The sequence below is a fragment of the Peromyscus leucopus genome, chromosome X, assembly GCF_004664715.2.
Source record: "Peromyscus leucopus breed LL Stock chromosome X, UCI_PerLeu_2.1, whole genome shotgun sequence".
Classification (NCBI taxonomy): Eukaryota; Metazoa; Chordata; class Mammalia; order Rodentia; family Cricetidae; genus Peromyscus; species Peromyscus leucopus.
In genome coordinates, this window is record NC_051083.1 from 7,238,472 (window position 1) to 7,253,620 (window position 15,149).

At 38.3% G+C, this 15,149-nt stretch overlaps 1 pseudogene; it reads left to right on the plus strand.

Moving 5' to 3' along the window:
- The window catches only part of LOC114680955, a 71,800-nt pseudogene extending 57,011 nt beyond the window's left edge, over positions 1-14,789 (plus strand).
- Positions 14,790-15,149: the final 360 nt, after the last annotated feature.

Below are 15,149 nucleotides of genomic sequence, written 5' to 3' on the forward strand. Positions count from 1 at the left end.
GTCAATTGATATCCTTCCATATGTAGTATAGCCACACTGTTGTGTTGGGGCCTGACACCCCACCCCACCCCCACACACACCCACTTCCTTGAGTAGCTGTTGCCTTGCTTGCTGACCTTGATCAGATGTCCTCCCTATGCTAATTCCCTGAGGGTTTCCTTCCTCCTGAACAGCCTACCAGAGGTTCCTTGTTTGTGTATCCTGCATTTGGTGTAAACAGCTAGGATACAAGAATGTAAAACATCTGTAGCGAACTTCTGCCCTCCGGGGTTCTCCCACTGTGCTGTAAGCCTGTATTTAAGGCCTCTTCCCTCCTTTGATGAACGGCATTTGGCATTCTACTGAGATGAATGTCCCACTGTCTTGTCTCAGTTTTAAATTCTCAGCCCCTTCCCTCGGACATGGTGAATGGGTGGTAGTGTGGGCGCTACACTGTTGCATCTTTTCAGTTCTTCCCTTCAATCTTAAAACTCTTCTTGGTATCTGTTGTGCATTTATGAATATTATGAACCCTATAATGTATTCTTGTTAATTTTGCTTTATGCCAAGGTTGGCAAACTATAGTTCATCAGTTAAATCCAGATCATTGTTTAGGTAAATAAATATTATTAGAAAAGAACTTATGTGTTGTTTATTGTTGTTTTCTGTGCATTGATTAGCATGGCAGAGCTCATATGATCCAGAAAGTATAAAAAAATTGAGGGATAACATTGGGTCTCACTGTAGCTCCAGGTAGCCTAGAACTTGCCATCCACTTCACAGTCCTGGGATTGCAGATGTGAGCATCAATTTTGGCTCGTAAATTGTGTATGATCTTGCTCTTTACAGAAAATTTGCTGATTCCTATTTTGGAAACCAACTATCTATTAAAGACATTTATATAATATTTAATCATTTTAATAGTCATTCATGTAGTTATCAGTTCAGGTGTTTTTCATTAATTTGGTATTATCAATTTCCCCCTTCTTGCAGGAATCTATACAATTTTTAAGATTTGAGGGTTGCTGGTGATTATTTCATCTCTTCTGTGTCAAAAATTGCATATATTTGCATTAATCAAAACATCTAATGAAAAATCTCAAGTTGTAGGCTCAGAGGAGTCCTGGTATTACTTGGACATACACTGACCAAAATAAGACATGGCTGAGTACAAAATTAAGAGTTACAAAAAATACATGATAGAAAATGTGAAGAACTGGCATTTATGACTTACTCTGCTATGGGTTGGAAAGTGAAATTTTCCTGATAGTAGTCAAGACAACATTATGACTGAGCCAGCATCCTGAATCTATGTGGTTATTGATGTTTTTTCTGGTCTATGAGTATAGATAATTTGTGGTTCTGGAGGGCTGCTATGAACGGTCTAACTCTCCATGATAGATTACAAACCCATTCTTAAAGAACTCATGAGTGCTGACTATATGTTAAAAATAGGTAGTTACTAATTCTCAAAAACCATGAGAAACATAGTCAATGCCCTGATGGAACATAAACAAAATTTAGATACAAATAGGCAAAAAATTGATTTAATCTGTAATACATGTTATGAAGGAAATAGTGTCCTGATATGAACAATGAATGAGCTTCAAAAGATAAAGTGGCTGAGAGAAGCCCAGTATCAGGCAAGGTATTTTAAACACAACCAGATCTCCTCCAGGGAGGATAATGAGGGGATAGCCTGCATACAGCAAGTTGCTATCTGCAACTTCTAAGATATTGCTATGGTCTGAAAGTTTGTTCTCCCACCATTCATGTACTTTATTCCCCAGTGAAATATCATTAAGAGGTGGGACATTCAGGAGATTAATTACTTAATTAGTGAATGGAATTGGTGCCATTACAAAAGAGGTCCGAGGGAGCTTGATTGCACTACATGCCAAATGAGGACATATGGACGTCATAGTCTGATGATCAGGCCCTACTAGGCTCCAGATCATCTAGTGCCTTGGTTTAGGGCCTCTCTTTCTCCAGATCTGTAAGCAACACAATTCTGTTGTTCATAAACTACCTAGTTTACAGTATATTGTTACAATATACTGAGTGGTTTAAGATGTATGCAATATCCAGAAGGGGAAAAGGTGGAGTTGAGTTGAAAGAGTGTGGGGGAAAGTGGGAAAGATCTTGAATGTAGAGAGAGGCTACAGACAGAGCCAGGGCTAGGGAGGTGGAGATAGAAAGCCAACTAGAAGGATGACATCTCTGGGCTCGTTTTAAAGCCACGACCTGGGAATTTAATTCCAAAGGCTTTGGGGAGAGAAACTGTTGCATAGACAATTCTCTGAGCTTTTGAGGCAAGTACTACCTAAATTGTGTGCCTAGCATAGGCTAAGCCAGGAAATAAAAAAAAAATTCATCTACTAGAAAGCAAACATTTGAAACTATAAAGCTTTCCTCAATCCCTGGTTCTTGATTCATTCTCTGCTTTGTGTCATGCAGCAGAGTACTTTCAACAGAAATCATATATGGAAATTTTGTTGTCTACCTTCCAAGGTTCTAATATATATTCTTTAAGCACTTTGTTAGGGCCAGTGAGATAGCTCAGCAGGTAAAGGCCCTTGCTGCCAAGCCTGACAGCCCAAGTTTGATCCCTGAGACCCACAAGACAAAAGGTGAGAACCAACAAGTCATCTTCTGACGTCCACATATGCATGTGAGCACACATACGCAAGGTTTTTTTTTTAAAAAGTGCTTTAAAAAATCACTGTCTTTGCACAGCCTCATTGAGCCTTCCTTCCTTTCCTCATTTGTAAAATGAGTGGTGCAGTCAGGGTGTAGATAGAGGGTTTTGCTGCCTAAGCTTTGGGGAAGCAGAGCAGAAAGAACACTAAACCTGATATTCACTATTGCAGTCAGTTTGCTCCTCATCAAATGGTAGCATGCTGTGTTTCCTGAGTTGTATAGCTTCTAATGCTATCACAATTAATGTGAATAAAACTAGATTTTTTTTAAAAAATAATGAATGTTATTGTATTTTCCTCCCTTTAAACATAGGCATAATTTTTAAAATTCCAAGCAAATAAAGTGTTCTTTATTATTTTTTTTGCCTGTACCCAACTCCCTTAGTCCGGGGTACCCCAATCTCTTAGCTCAGCCAAATAGTCTGTCTGTTTTCTCTGCTCCATGCCCTTGTCTGTGAACAGAGTTGGAGACTTCCCTTCTCTATCCCCATCCTTGCTGCAATGCCTCATCTTACTTGCTCACTATTTCAGCTGTATTCTCAGTGTTCTCTCATTTTTCCTCCTATGTGTCCACCCACATCTCCACCTACAGTGTCTATAATGTGCTTTCTATCTTCTGTAGCTTAATAAAAGGGAAATTATGCTAATTTTATTCAAACCTTAAAAAGTAAAACCTGTGCCAGTATTATTCTGCCCCTCTCTCCTTTATTTATTCATTTCAAAAGAAAAAGTGTCTAATAATCTCAGAAAATTATACTTATACAATGTTATCCACTTTCTGATTTTTCCTTAAAATTAAGTAGCTTTTCCCAATGAATTTTAGATAGAGTAAGAAAGCTAGTTTTCTGAGAAGATCGGTTTTTGATGGAGTTAGGGGCCTGTGTCCAGGACAATTCTGGTGTCAGTTCATAATCTTGGTGCCTGAGAAGGACCATGGTTTTTGGAGACAATCCTTTGATTGACATAAGAGTAAAACCAGCAGTGCATCAGATGAAGCCTTTGATAGGCTAGAGATCTCTGCCTGTGGTTTATCTCAGTGTCTAGAAGAGGGATATTTTAGAAGAGGCAGAACCCAATTTTGTTGAGGTATTACTTGGATAATGATATACATGGAAGATTGGGTTCCAAAACACGTCTCTCACTAAAGGAGGAATCTACTCCATAGAAAAACAAGTGACAAGCATTGAGGAAGGGCTTAGTAGGAAGATAAAACCAGTGGTTGGAAACTCAAAGATAAGTCTCAGAGGAGGCATGGTTCCAACTGGGAACAATTACATAAGATCCAGTGTGTTGTCCAACCTCATTCTTCCCTGTGATTCCACAAAATTCTCCAAAAACTTATACAACTTGGTGTGACTTTGTTTCTTGAAGGCATATGTTAAGGGCACAAGTGTTCATCAAGTGAAGCTCAGGCCAGAACCATACTCAAGGCTCAGGGATGAGCACTTCAGTTGGCACTTTCATTATGTTTTGTTTAGTTTTTCTTTTTCTAGGAGTCAAGTGACATCATCGTCAAAGGGACCGTTAAAGTTATTAATGTGTGGAGAATGTTATGTTGCAGGCTGCATAGATCAGTAAGGTTAACATAGTATCTACATGATGCCAGGATAAACAGGCAATTATGTTCCCATCTGAGTAAAGGACAATCACATCAACTACTGAACAGATCACAGAATTGAAAACACATGCATTGTCTAAATAAAATTTTCCTGTATTCATTAATTTTGTAACATTTCTATATTTTGCTCCACTCATCGCTGTTGTTAGCTGTTTTTTGTTATTTACAGTGGCTGCCCCTTAAGCAACTGCTTTCCTAATCAGAGACGGCAACTCTGCAGCTACCAACAGCCACAAGGGCCACAGCCCAAGGGAATTCCTTTCCCTCAGGCACAGACTCTTTCAAAGCTATTAAGGGAAACTTTATCTAGATCTCTAGCCCACCAAAGAACTCCCTCTTCAAAGGTTGAGGTGGAACTCTGCTTACTCAGAGAGGCTGAATAGCAATCCAACCTTCTCCCTTTGCTGGCCGGTCCAAAAAACCCAACGGTCCTTCTGCTTAGTCCACACTTAAGAACCCTAGTTACATGTGGTTCCTCCTTACCACTTCCTGTCAGCTACTTGCTGACTCAGCCTCCTGCTCACTGGTTAATTTTATTTAATAATAATAATAATAATAATAATAATAATAATAATAATAAAAAACCCAAACCAAACCAAACAAAACAAAAAAACCTGTAACACATCCTTGCATTGTTAACAAAAGCAGTAGGATAAAATACAAAACACTTTAAAATAATATTCCACAACACATCACCTTTGTCTTTCTAGACGTTTAGATCTGAGAGATCTTTTATTTCTTAGATGAAAACATAAAGGCTGAGGAATTTGTCCAAGAGTAAGCAATTAGCTATTGATGAAGTAAGGTTGGACTTTGAGTGCCCCCCTTTCCCCCACCCCTGCCCCACCAGGTCTCTGCATAAGTTTTTGCAGTTAGTACTGGGTAGAAAGCAAATGCAATGCTTGGATTTAAATGAACTGAACCTTACAAGACAGGAGAAGGTTCAAAGAGAGGGAGAACAGAAAGTCAGAAGGGAGGAGGAAACATGTCTTAAAGTTCTTGTGTGTCCCTACCATCATTGTATTGGAAGCATAGATCAAAAAGTACACCTGGATGCTCTTTTGACCTGTCCCAGACCCCACTTACCTTACATCACAGACACATCTGAATCTACCAAATATGATCATACTGATAGAGATGTTTTATAAATAACAGAAGCAAGACCTAAGTGGACAAATGTACTTTCCACTAACCCTGACCATCTTGAGTTCAGTCTCTGGGACACATAAGTGGAGAGAGAGAATTGACTCCTGCAAGTTGTATCTCCAATATGTACCATGGCAGGTGCGCGCACGCACAAATCCCAAAGAAGGGAAACACACACACACACACACACACACACATTCAGTGAGAGAGAGAGTAAAAAAAAAACTTCACAAATAACAAGTCTAATGAAAGCAAACCAACTACTATTTTTCATTTTAACATAAAATACAGTGATCTATTCTAATGGTTTGGCATCCTTCCTGTAATATTGGACATAGTGTATCAGTCCCACTGTAGCTTCTTCTTAGAGAAGAAATGACTCATGGGTTTGATACATAAAATATTTTTTAAAAAAAGGGTTCAGAAAATAACAGAACATACTCCTGTAATCCTAGCACTAAGAGCTAAAGGTTTTTTGCTATCTTGGTTGTGAAAGGACCAAGCAGATGCCATAACAGGCTGCTCAGTCTTGTCTCAGAGATCAGGCCTCAATTTCAGTTTCCTGAGACTGAGCAAGCAGTCTTTGGGAGGGCTGTGAACAAAAGACATAGTAGCTCCCTTTCTGCACATACTCTGACTGCTCAAAGGTCAGCCAGATGTTTACTGTCTGGGGCCCCTCACCAACTTAGAGTTATGTGCATGATGTGCTAGGCCATCCAGCCCCCATGGCGGCTCAAGGACAAAGCCTGGGACTTGTGCTGGACAGCCCCCAAAGTGATAATTGTAACTACCAACCAGTAAATTCAAAGGTTACATACCCTCACCCAATTAAAAGAGAACAGAGATAAAAAATAAACCAATCCGAGTTGCACCCGTGCAAACCCCCCTACCCCCCTGAAGGGCTTGTGGTTTTTGCCTTTAAATAGCCAGCCACACAAAGAAAGAGGAACTCCTCCCTGCCTCACTGTGTTGGGTGTAGGAATGAGTCCCCTGTCTAGCTAGACTTGTATCTGCAGAATAAACCTTGCTGTTGCATTCTGGACATCCAATGTCTTCGGTGGTCTCTTTGGGGGGTCACAATCTGGGCATAACAGTTGCTCATTTAAAAAACAAGTTAAGGGGGATAGAGATGACTAAGTGGCTAAGAACACTGGGCTGCTCTTCAAGAGGATCTAGATTTGATTCCTAACACTCACATGGTGGCTCATAACCATGGAACTCCAGTTCCAGAGAATCTGATACCTTTTCTCTTTTCCACAGGCACCAGGCATACAAGTGGTGCACATACATACATGCAGGCAAAATATCTATACATATAAAATAAAACAAAATTAAAGATATTGTTGGAGTCCCATTGCCGAGATGTTTCCTTTATCTCCCCTACTTTGTTACTAACTCTCAATTCTCATATAAAAATCCCCATGGTGTTTCAGACTCTCATTAACTATTCACATATGTGTAAGCTATATTTTTGTATTTGGAACATATGGTTATGGATAGAATTCTGTTCCCCTCTTCAATTAACATGTTGAAGTTATGACTTCCAGTAGCTCAGAATGTGAATTTATTTGAAAATATGATTGCTACAGATGTAATGAGTTAAGATGAAGGGCATAGTGAAGTAGGGTGTGCCTTTAAGCCATTATGACTGGCATGTTTATAAAAAGAAAGTTTGGATAAAGACACAAAGAAGGAATGTCATGAGAAGATGAAGGCCACAATGTACAAACCAAGAAATGTCAAAGATGAAAAGCAAACCACCATGGTGTAAGGGAGGGTCACAGAGTGAATATTGTAAAGAAAATGTGGTCCACTTACACAATGGTATAGTCAACATGAAATTTGTAGGCAAATGTATGGAACTGGAACAAGTGAATTCCCCACCTCACAGCTCTCAGCGAGTCCCAGTCCTGAAGATATCCTTTAAATTGAATTTTTTCCTTACAATATATTTCAATCACATTTCCCCCTCTTCAAATCTTCACAGGTCCTCCCTACCTCCTTCCCCATCCAATGTCATATCTTGAACTCAGCTCTTTAGCTTCTAAAGCTGTAAGATAAGTGTCAGTTGTTTAAGCTGTTAGTTTGTGGTACTTTATTGCACCAATGCTAGCACATGAACACACGTATATCTATAGCAGTGCTCAGCAATTTTTTTTTTGTGTGTGTAGAGTTACATGGCAAGTATTTAAAACTTTGCTGGTCACATACAGCCTCTATGCTGCTCCTCTGCTACATCTTCTAGCCCAGTGGTTCTCAACCCTCCTATTACTATAACTATTTAATACAATTGCTTATGCTGTGGTTATCCCCAACCAAAAATTTATTTTTGTTGCTATTTCATAATTGCAATTTGCTACTGTTATGAGTCATAATGTAAATATCTGTTAAGCAGGATATCTGATATGTAACCCCTGTGAAAGGGTCATTCAGTCCCCAAAGGTGTTGAGACCTACAGGTTGAGAACCACTGCTCTAGCTCTACTTCCTCTCCTTCCCATTGAATACACACACACACACACACACACACACACACACACACACACACACACCAAACAAACCAAACTGAATAGATTTTTAGAACCATACAAAAACACAAAACATATTTGGCCCAAGATTATGAACCCCTGAAGGTAGGTGTTTGCATGCTGGCCTTTTAGTACATGTTATGTTTCTGATTTTTTTTTCATGGCATTTTAGTTACTCAGCAGCTGCTTTCTTATGGAAAGAACACATGATTTTTATAATTTTATTGATGGAAATGCTTTTGGAACATACAATTCCTATTATATTTCTCAAATGTTGCTATACAAGATTTCCATGCACAGTATGGTACTAAATACATATTTAACTATAGTGAATATAAAATTATATTTTTAAACATTTTAGATATTTATATATATTACCATTAAGCATATATTATTTTTAATATTATATTTTCATATTATAAACATAGTTCTTTCACTTTTACATGATGTATAATACAGTTGTACATATAAATGACAATTAATTTGTCAGATACTATAACAAGAGGAACAATTTATTCATCTAGTTCTCAACAAAGGATGAAGGAGTATCAGCCAGGCACTGAGCACTGTATTAAATGCTGTGGAGTCAGTAGGGAAAAACATATTCTGTCTTCAAGGATCTTACATTATAGTGGGAAGACACAAGAGACAAATGAATTTATATTTTATCAGGTGTCACAGAGGTTGCAATGTTTGTCCCTCAGCCTGGAACAGTTCTTCCCGCAACTTCAGTTAGCTGCTTTGTGCATTTTCCTCAGTCTCTGCACGAATTCCACCCTGTCTGAGAAATCTTCCCCTGCCCTATTTAAAAGAACTTTGCTTCTCAAGAGGTTTCTTCCTTTATTACATTTCTACAACCTGTACGACTATCTGGTATAATACATATTTGTTGAGAGCTTTATATAAGTATTTACAGAAATTATGTTACCAAAGCACTAAAACTCAGTTCCAAAGTGTCAAGGATTTTAACATAGAAATGAAAAGCTTGGCCTTAATTGTTGCTGATTAATGGTTTTGTCATTCAGAGTTCTCTAACTAGATGTATAGTTGAAAACCAAGAAAACTAATTACATAAACAGATTATAACTAGAATTATATCCTTTTCTATGAGATGGAGAGAAGAGAGGTATTAAATAACTGGTTTATGCAATTGTAGAAGTGTGGTTAATAAAAATATCTGAAGAATAGGCTTGTGGCAAGCTGGACACTTAGGGAAGGTTTTCAATCTAAGTCCAAAGAGGCTATGATAGAATTCTCCATGCTTGAGGGAAGCCATTCTTGGATTTATTCAATCCATCCATAGATTAGGCCCACTCACACATAGAAGGAATCTGCTTTACTCTAAATTTAAAAGTCACTTTCACAGAATGATCAGCACTGATGTTTGAGGGTGGGAAGATGGCAGGATACCAGCAGTTCGTTGTGATCTACATACCAAAACCAAAATATCAGGTCAGTAGCTACTTCACAAGTATGCACACTTGTGCATAAGCACCTACACACACACACAAACATGCACACATAGAAACATATGTACAAATACATACACACAAATATACACACATATACTCCAGCTTTTTATGTGGGCTCTGGGAATTAAACTCCTGTCCTCATGTTGCATGGTAAGTACTTTACTGACTAAGCTATCTATGTCTTTGAGGTGCAAAATTTCTACTTTGTTTCTACTATAAGTCATATCACTGGATGTACAGATAAAGGATTAAAGACTGCTTAGTGCTATGGAGGAAGTCCTCAGACCAATAGTCTATCTGACACTAAAAAGATGAACAATGTAAATGAAAGCTAAAGAATCTTTAAGTGTTTTCATCTACACTACAAACATAGTTGTGTAGGTGTATGTACTGTTGGTCTACATGTGTGCTTGTTACACTCATATACTGTTCAGAAAATATAAAATGATCTTATGATGTTTGAGTGCTCCCATAGAATCAGCCAAATTTCTTTTCTTTCACAGGGCTTGGATAAATCCTTAACAAATAAGTTAATTTCTATTTTGGCAATAAGAGCAAATAAAATGTCTCCAGGACTGGAAACATGCTTTGCCTATGTTTATATTTATAGCTGATGTTTCAAATACACTCTATGTAGAAAACATAGAAAAGGCTTCAAATACAGCACCCCTCTGTTGTTGGTTGTTTTTACTCTTTTGGGGGTCCGGCACCCAGCTCCCAAATAAATACACATAGAGACTTACCATTACTTATAAATGTCCAGCCTTAACTTGGCTTGTTTCTTGCTAGATTTCTTATCTGTAAAGGTAGATGGGATAACATCTACCTTTTGCCTCTAAGCTTTTTCCTTTTCTTATTTCTGTAATCTTACTTTCACTCTTACTCTGTGGCTAGCTGTGTGGCTGGGCAGTTGGCCCCTAGCATCCTCCTCTCCTTGTTCTCTTGCTTTCTTCTTTTCTTCCCAGATTTCTCCTTCTATTTCTCTCTGCCTACCAGCCCTGCTTATGCTTTCTCCTGCCTTGCTATTGGCTGTTTAGTTCTTTAGTAGACTATCAGATGTTTTAGGCAGGCAAAGTAACACAGCTTCACAGAGTTAAACAAATGCAACATAAAAGATGCTGCACATCTTTATTTACATCATTAAACAAATGTTCCACAACATAAACAAATATAACACAACTTAAAATAATATTATACAACACCCCTAATTTTCATTAAGTTCAAAGTCACTTCATTTTGTTAAGAAAAAATAATTGTTTTCTAGATTTAGAAACTTATAATTAAAAATAAGGCAAGCAGAAGCCAAGTAGGTGAAAGAATATAATATTGCAGGTATGAAAATACACTTGGGGGGTTAAGGGGGAAAGGATAAAGACAAGATCTTTTTGGATGAAAATGAATTTTTCATGGTAAAATAGTTTTGCACTAAAAGTATAGAATTATTACAAAATGGGAAGAGAAAAAGGTAAAACCAGGAAGTTAAAGCATGTCACATAGGGGGTTGTAAAAGATGAAACAGTAAAAAAAAAAAAAGCATGTGTGAGATTAAGTTGACAATTTAAACATTTCCAAGGATCACATTTTGCTAGGTGATGACTCCATCATTTAATGTGTTCTAGGCATTATAAGGAAGGTGCAAAAGTAGACAATGGGACCCTAGCACCCCTAAACCACCTTTGAAATTTTGCTTTGGGGTTTTCAACTATAGGGGTAAAATAGAAGCAGTCAAAAGGGGTTAGAGGAAGTGATGACAGGTGCAAGAACAAGCCTTAGCCCTTGAGCTAAAATTTCCTATGACAGAGAGAAACTATCCCACAGAGGAATCCCAGGCAGAGGATTCTAAAGGGGCAAAACCCTATCACTGACCTTGTCCCTGGAGAAGACTCTCTCCTAGCAGCCATGAATTGTTTGTAGCTCTTCTTCTAGGGGTAGGGCCCTGTGTGATTTCTCACATCCATGATGGCATGTTAATTGGTTTTGTCATTGTACAGGCCTTGTTAAAGCAGCCATTTTGTTGGAATTTCATGGATATAGCTTCCCTGTTGTATACAGAAGACACTATCTCAAGTAGATGTCATAGTACTCTGGCTTTTACAATGTTTCCTGAACTTTAGGTTTAGGGGTTGTGTTGTAGATGTTTCTACTGGGGCTGGGGACCCCACAGTCAGTTGTGGTAACCCCACAGTCAGTTGTTGTCTGCATTTTGACCAGTTGTAGCTCTTTGTAATGGTTTCTGTTTCCTGTAAAAAGAAGCTTCTTTGATGAGAATTAAGAGCCACACTTCCCTGTAAGCATAATGATAGCTTTTTAGAATGTATTTACTAGTTTAGGAAATGGCAGTAGTAGATTTTTCTTTAGAGTCCATGACCTCATTACCCACGAATAGTTTGCTAGGTTATCAGCATCTGGCATGAATTTCCTCCATTGAGTGAGGCACAAGTCCAATAAGATTCAGTTGCTTTTCCTCAATATATAAGGGCTGCTATCACACCTGTGCTGGTCAATTTTATTTTCAATCACCTTGACACAAGCTAGAGTCATGGGAAGAGAACCTTAACTGAAGGATTACCTTCATCAGGTTGCCCACAGCAAACTCTGTGGGGCATTTTTTTGTTTGATGGTTGATGTGAGAGAGCTCAACAGAATGTAGGTGGTAACACCTCTGGGTCCATAGTCCTAGATGGTATAAGAAAGAAGACTGAACAAGCTATGGCGAACAATACAGTAAGCAGTATTCCTCCATGGTCTCTGCCTCAGTTCCTGCTTCCAGGTTTCTTCTTTGAGCTTCTGTCCTCACTTCTCTCCATGATGGAGTATGACCTGGTATTATTAGCAAGATGAAATAAACCTTTTCCTCTACAAGTTGGCTTTCCTCAGTGTTTTTTTTTTTTTTTTTTTTTTTTACAGAAACAGAGAAGCAAGCTAGGATACATGTCAGTGAGCCTTTTATTTTCTGGGAGAGAAACTTTCATGAACTCCACTTTGAAGGTTAAGACTTGGTTCTTCAGTGAAAATACCTAGCTGAACAGATTTATTTTCTGGGGAAGCTTTTTAGTTGTCAATTCTGTTTTTCTAATTGGTGTGGGACCATTCAGATGATCTATTTCATTAATTTGGGTTTGGAGTAATTTCAGTTTTTGAAAAATGGGTTTACTTAGTCCATACTGTTAATTTTATGTACATAGAGTAATTGTAATACTGCCTTGTTATCTTTACCAGTAGCTGTATGAAATGACCAATTTTGCTCCTGTGACTGGTGATTATATCATCTCTTTTTATATTTGTTAATTATGCTAGAACTTTATCAGTCTTTCAAAGAAAGATTCTCTACTTTATGATTTGTATGTGTGTGCAGGTGTTGTGTCCTGCTCTATCACTCAACATCTTATTCCCTTGAGACAGAGTCTCTCATTGAATCTGAAGTAAAGCTCTCAACCAGCAAGCCTCAGTGATCCTCTTGTTTCTGTTCCTAACAGTGCTGGCATTACAGGCTGGCACCACTATGCCTGGCTTTTTACATGGGTGCTGGAGGTATGAACTCAAGTTCTCATGCTTGCACAGCAAGCACTCTTACCTGTCCTGGCCCACCGGGAACTTAGGTGTCCCAAGAAGGGACAACCTGGAACTGAGGAAAGGTAAGTGCGCCACTTGCCTGGTCCCCAGCCCATCCCTCCACCACCACCCCCCAATCCCCGACAATCAGACAGCAATGGGGAGCCAATTCAAGCAAGGACTCGTTTATTAGGAACAGCAAGCTCTTTTAAAGCATAAAGTAAACAAGACTTGGGGAGGGTAGATTGCCCATTGGGCCAATCAGCTTAAAGGTTACCCAATCATGCCCCTAGTCTACAGTATTTACAGTGTTGTCCTCGAGGGAATCATGTACTGACATCATCTCTCTTGTCCTGAAGCTCCAATCATATCTTTTTGTAAACAACTTGGGTTCCACCCTCTACACTTGCCCTCAGGGTCATCTTTACTAGCACCTGGCTCCATAGGCAATGCCCCCCAAGACACACTTACCCACTGAGCCATCTTCCCATGCTCTGTTTGTTTGTTTTTACATAAATTTCATTTAGTTCTGCTCTTATTTATAGTATTCTCTCCCTTCTGCTTGGACTAGCTTTTTTAAATTCCCACTGTCTTGATTCCCCTGTTATGATAAGACTAACCTGGAATCGTGAACTCAAATATACCCTTTCTTCCCTAAGTTACTTTTTGTCAGGTTAATTTTTTTTTATCACAACAACAGACATGAAATAAAAAATGTCATATGCCTTCAACTTTAAATATTTGAGAAGGTTTGTTTGGTAAGTATTTGGAGACATTTGAAAATAATCTGTGTTCCACTGTTGTTGGGTGGAATGTTCTATTAAATCAAGTTGACTGATGCTATTATTGAGTTCACAATCCTTGCTGATTTCAAAGTATCTAACTAAAACTGCAGTTTTTTGTTGATTTGTTCAGTTTTTAAAGCAATTTCTGCTTCACACACTATAGTAAATATCCCTTGTTTATTCCTAGGGTTCCTGTTCATTTATTATTATTTCTTTAGAAGTCTCTAAATTTTATTTGTGTTTTCAAAAAGCCATATTTGATTTTTTTGTTCTCTATATTTTCTCTATTCCATTAGATTTTTCTCTATTCCAATAGACTCCATACTAGTCTAATTTTTTTTTTCATTTTTTTGTAATTAGATTTTCTGAGATCAATTTTCAGACTTCTTTCTTCATATGTTTGTGGTTGAAGGTCCAATTATTTTCTCTACATGCTGCCTTATCTCATAAATTTTCATATGTGGCATAAGTTATTAGTTAGTTAAATATTTTCTCATTAAAATTTTTATTTATTAATCAAAAGAAGTTAGACACCACCGAGGTCACACACATGAGGCCTGTCCACCACAGACAAACAGTATATAGCCTCTTACCTGTTGGCCACCCTTGAGGACAGTTCCTCTCCCTCTGCCAAAAATATCAAGAAGACCCACATAGTCTGGAAGTGGATGTGGACAATGATGGGCTCAAAAAGGTCATTACTGGGTTAAATGGAAAAAAATATTGAAGATGGCATTGCCCAGGGTGTTGATAAACTCGCCACTGTGCTGGCTGGTGAAGCTGTGGCTGTTTATGCTGCACCTGGTTCTGCCCTTCCTGCCACTGGTTCTGCCCCTGATGCAGCAGACAAGAAAGACGATACATGAAGGAGTCTGAGGAGCCAGATGATGACTCAGGATTTGGCTTGTTTGATTAAGTTCCTGCTCCTCACAAATAAAGCCTCTTTCTATATTCTTAAAAAAACATGGCTTTGAAATTTTCATGCATGTATGCAATGTATCTTGGTCATAATCACCTCGACTCCCCCTGTAAGTCCTCCTAATCCCCTCTCCCATGGCATCGTCCTCCTAACTTCATGGCCTCCTTATTTATTTTATGAGCACAGATGCTACCCATATTTCTAGTTTTCATTATTATTTCTCCATGGACCAATAATCACTACAACTGCTATTTAGTTTTTCAAGCACAATATTTTAATTATATATAAAACTATCTTTTTCACTGTTAAATATTCCTAAATTAATGTCACCATATCAATCAAATTGAACTGTTGCTCTAATGGAGTTGGAGTTAAACCACCCTGTAATGAGTGTTACAGCCATCAGATTTTCACATCTATATACAAGAAGTCTGCTCCCCAGATCCACCCAA